Here is a 4,777-nt window from a genome sequence, read left to right on the forward strand (position 1 = left end):
GTGATAAGTGTGGAGGTAAGATAGGAAGCAGGGTTTCACCTTCTTTCTCTAGCTCTGTTTTTCATTCTTCACAACTATTTGACACTATTCCGATGAACAACCGAGGGCTACACCATGAATAGATTGAAAGTGTGTGATATTGTCCCCTGTCTCTATCTGCCTGCAACTTACTGCAGGTAGCCCTGGCTCTGGAGCTGTAATTTTCTGATGAGCACTCACCAGCCACATCAACCTGCCCAGTAAACGTGTCAGTTCTCTCTGCTCTATCCACTCACCCCAAACGGTCAAGGCAGAAGGCTGCCCACCAAGAGCTAGGATCTGTAAGAGGTTTCATCTGTTAATGGGAGATTTTCCTCCCCACTGTTGCCAAGTGCTTGCTCAAGAGGGATTTGTTGGGTTTTTCCCCTCTATAATACTGTAAGGTCTAAACCTTGCTGTGTACAAGGCCCTGAGATGATCGTTACAAATTGATGCTATGCAAATAAAATTTAAGTGATAATTTCTCCTTTGGCCTTTCACTTTTTAATGTTCAGGACATCAGAAAACCATTGAATTTCAATGAAGTTCAACAGCACACTGTAGCCTGATCCTTAGTGGTGGATTAGTCCAGTGTTAGCTCATTTAAGTTTCTAGTTCCTACAGCTGTGATCAATTTATATTTCCAAACAAGCATCTAGCCAGAAAAAGCAGCATTATTTCATTGGCACTCAGTTTAACTCATAGGTAGCCCAGTGGGATAGAATATAATGAGAAGGGAAATGTGAACATTTGAGATGTTTCCTTTGTAGATCACTGTTATGATTGGTTACTCTCTCGCCAAGCAGCAAGAGATTGAAAATAAGCTGGACCCAGAGAGCAGTGTATTGACAACAGGTTAACAGGGGTTTATTACAATTAAGGCTAGCAACAGGTGGAACATGGGAAGAAGGTGCTTGCTTCAACCCAGGCTGAAGAATGGATGGAGGCCCAGTTACTCACGTTGGTAGTTACTCTGGCAGTGGAGGCAGAAAGCCAAACTAGTTCCTGGAAAAGCAAGAAAGAGTTGAATGGGTGTTAGACAACAGGAGTCTGAGGAGACCGCAGGATTTTAAACTGTGTGGTCAGTGGATTGCTGGCCACCATTATCTGGATGGGAGGAGTTTGGTGGGTGATATAGGCCAACAACCCTCCATCAATAGAATGTGCCTCCAGGCTTCGCTTTAAGGGTTTGTGTGAGTTGTAATTTTAACTAGCTCCATGTCCATCAAATTTTCACCAGCCTCGAAGTCCACTAGTGCGGTCAAAGACACTGGCTGGGGGCGCTCAGAACGACTTGCATCTCTAGGCTTGTGGATTTCTTAGTGGTGTTGGTTTTTGGCTTGCCTGCCAGCACCCATACTCACTGATGGTCTCTCCTTTTGGCAGGTCTCTTGCACTCCTCCATACGATGATCCAGGCTACCACAATATATGCAGGCTCCAGTTCACCTCCGCCATGCTCGTTCTTGTGGAGTGAAGCATGTTCTTCCCAATTGCATTGGTTCCTCCTTGGGCATTGAATGAGACAGGGTGGAACCAGTCTGGGGGCTAGCCATTTGCTGTCTGGGTGCAGTTATCAAGTTTAATGGCCAGGTTAGCTAGGGCATTGAAGTTGGCGGTTTTGTCCCTGGTTGCTAATTAATACTTAATGTTGTCCTGTAACCCATGCCAGTAAGCACCCCGGAGGACTTTCTCATCCCAGCCAGCCTCTGCAGCCAACACCCAGAACTCCACTGTATACTTCGTGACACTGAGGGACCCTTGATGCATTGTCATTAGCTCTCACTGCACTGCCCTGATGATCAGGATGGTCAAAGACAGTCTGAAGTTACTTGTGCCAGTAGTTACTCTGGCAGTGGAGGCAGAAAGCCAAATTCGAGTTCCTGGGAGAGCGAGAAAGAGTTGAATAGGTGTTAGCGTCACGAAGAGCAGGGGCCTTGTCACGTGAGCTCTGGTGGCTGGTAGAGGACAGGGGTGATGAGTACTGGGAACTATAGCTGGGTCAAGACTGGAAGTAGTAGCTGGGTGCAGCCAGAGAGGAATGGAGCCTGGACAGAGGTGGGTAACTGCTGAAAGTAGTGTAGATGAGGGCTTTGGTGGAGGCTTGGTATGGAATTAACAGCTGAGGAGCGACCCAGATAGGATGTGTCTGACCGGTGAGAAGCTGCTGCAGAAGGGGGTAGTTGACAACAGTGTTTGAGGCAGAGCTGAAAGATGTGGCGAAGGATTGGCCCAGACAGAATGGTGCCGATGCAGGAGACACACTACAGAAGTAGTGTAGCTGAGTGCTGTGGCTTGAGCTAGCAGATAACAGCAAAAAACGTAGCCCCAGAGACAGGCTGAGAACTACACAGGAAGCTGAATTGCAGAAAATCTTGAAACAGTCTTACTTGAATAGCAATCATTGTAGAAACACAAAACAGAAAATCGTAACTTCTTCCACAGCCAAACTTCATGGTAGGGGTTGAACGACGAACTGGCAGCATTGACTGGCTCCTACGTACTCAGCCTCATAATCAGCTGATGCACCTCAGCTGCAAGCTCCACCTGGGAGTGTGTCTGTGGAGAGAGGGAGAGGAGTGAGAGGTCAATGGCAACAAGCAAACCTGACAGGACCGACCGACCGACCCCCCTTTCCCAGATCCTCAAGGTGACCCACCTGGCTTGTTACAGTGATCTTGATGGAACTCCCAAATCATGCGTGGGTCCAAGATATAGGACTGAGGGATCCAGGAATGTTCCTATGGCCTGTAGCCCTCCCAATCAACCAGGTACTGATAGCCCCAGCCCTGTGGGTGCATGTCCAGGATGCGTCGGATGGAGTATGCAGGGCCACTATCCACCTCAAGAGCAGGAGGAGAGAGAGAAGGCGGAGGGCAAAGAGGGCTGGAGGAAACCTGATGGATCTGAGACACATGAAAGACTGGGTGAACCCAGATGGACTGAGGTAGCTGAGACAGACCGCTGTAGGATGAATGACTTCAGCAATGGCAAAAGGGCCCCAGATAACATGGTGCCAACTTATGAGACCTCTTTAAGAGGAATATGCTCAGATGATAACCAAACTTTGTCCTACCTCATAAGTTAGTGCTGCCCGTTGATGGCGGTCAGCTAGGAGGCAATTTTCTGACGTATGGGTAAGGGCTGCTACAGTCTCCTTCCAGATCTGTTGGCAGCGGTGGATATGGGCCTGAATGGATGGAACTACCATGTCTATCTCTTCCTCAGCCAGTAATGGTGGTTGATACCTCAGAGAGGCCTCAAAGGGGGACAGACCAGAGGCTGAGCTGGTGACTGAGTTGAGGGTACTCCATCCATAGCAGCAGAATGCTCAATGCATTTGGTTCAGTTGCAGTAATGCAGCAGCGATCATCCTCTACCTCCTGGTTAAGTCTCTCCACCTGCCCATTTGTCTGTGGGTGAAAGCCAGAGGAAAAGCTCAATTTTGCCCCAATAGTTGAACAGAAGGCTGACCATACCTGAGATATGAACTGAGGTCCTCTGTCAGAAAGAAGCCCTAGTGCAGAAAATTTTAAAACAGTCTTACTTGAATAGCAATCATCATAGAAACACACAGAACAGAAGATCACAACTTCTTCCACAGCCAAACTTCATGGTAGGGGTTGAACAACGACCTGGCAGCATCTGCAAGTCTGACCGGCTCCTACTTACTCAGCCCCATAATTAGCTGATGCACCTCAGCTGCAAGCTCCACCTGGGAGTGTGTCTGTGGCAAGAGAGGGAGAGGAGAGTGAGAGAGGCAGGTAGCGACGAGCAAACTTGACAATCACAGGTTGATATGGCTTTTCTCTCCAGTTAATTTGAGGAGAGGCAGGAAATCAATATGAGCCATTCAAAAAGAAAAAGAGATTCATGATGGGAACCTTATCTGTGTATTCATTCCCACACCTTGATTAATAGCCATCCCCTTGACATGAAGCAAGTTAGTACAGTGGTTTTCTTCATTCATTTATTCACAGATTGGAAAACAACCCTAAAACAACACATTTTTTATGATTTGGTCCTTTAAGGCTCAATAGATTTGGATCAACAAAAGCAAAGTTACATATTAAGAAAGCTTGTCTTTTTTTTCTTTGAGAAATTAAGCAGTTTACAAGCAAGGAATACAGAAATACTACTTTCAAAGAGATAAATCTCACAAAATCTCATCAGTTACAGCAATCTAACATGACTCTTAAAAGTGTATTCCATAAAATACAAAATCTATAGTTATACCAATGTTTTGACTTTTTAGACAAATGAGCAGACCTATGGACTTGATCGCTTTGTACTGTAAGTCTGAGAAAACATGAAGTTTTGTACTAAAATGTTAACTTTCATGCAGGCCTACACATAGCTATGCATCAATGCATTGGACAGGCTACTGGTTAGTATACAAATACCATTTACCACAGTGTTTCCAGTTATACAGTATCTGTCTAAACCTAATACAGGACAATTGAGTCTAGCTCCGGTGACACTGGTAACTGATGTGGCTTCTAGCTTGTTCCTGTAGAATACTGTACAGCAAAGTTTAATTGTTGTACAAATGTACTGATTTGATAATTAAACTTTATGACCATTTTGTTTCTATGATTGTGGTTGCTGTACTGTTGTCATTTTGTACTGACTGAGCTCAGAGAAATTTTGATACAGTATATTGGAAACGTAGCTTCCTCTTCTACCCGGACCTGTCATTTGCTGAGTAATTATTATCATCAAGGAAACATCCGTTCCATCATAACTGAAAAGGGGGCTAC

The 4,777-nt window shown here is 45.6% G+C and overlaps 1 long non-coding RNA gene across 2 annotated transcripts; it reads right to left on the reverse strand.

Annotated features, from left to right (window-relative positions):
- Positions 1 to 861: 861 nt before the first annotated feature.
- On the reverse strand, positions 862 to 4,771 carry LOC109966978 (uncharacterized). 2 transcript variants are annotated; one of them, XR_002275857.1, is made up of 4 exons: positions 3,690 to 4,771; positions 3,094 to 3,430; positions 2,677 to 2,923; positions 862 to 2,576 (listed from the first exon to the last, which is right to left on the reverse strand). It is a non-coding gene; the product is annotated as an uncharacterized LOC109966978 (long non-coding RNA). The 2 variants fall into 2 exon arrangements; XR_002275856.1 differs by lacking the exon at positions 3,690 to 4,771 and adding an exon at positions 3,565 to 3,683.
- Positions 4,772 to 4,777: the final 6 nt, after the last annotated feature.

Source organism: Monopterus albus, unplaced genomic scaffold (genome assembly GCF_001952655.1).
Source record: "Monopterus albus unplaced genomic scaffold, M_albus_1.0 scaffold122.1, whole genome shotgun sequence".
Taxonomy (NCBI): domain Eukaryota; kingdom Metazoa; phylum Chordata; class Actinopteri; order Synbranchiformes; family Synbranchidae; genus Monopterus; species Monopterus albus.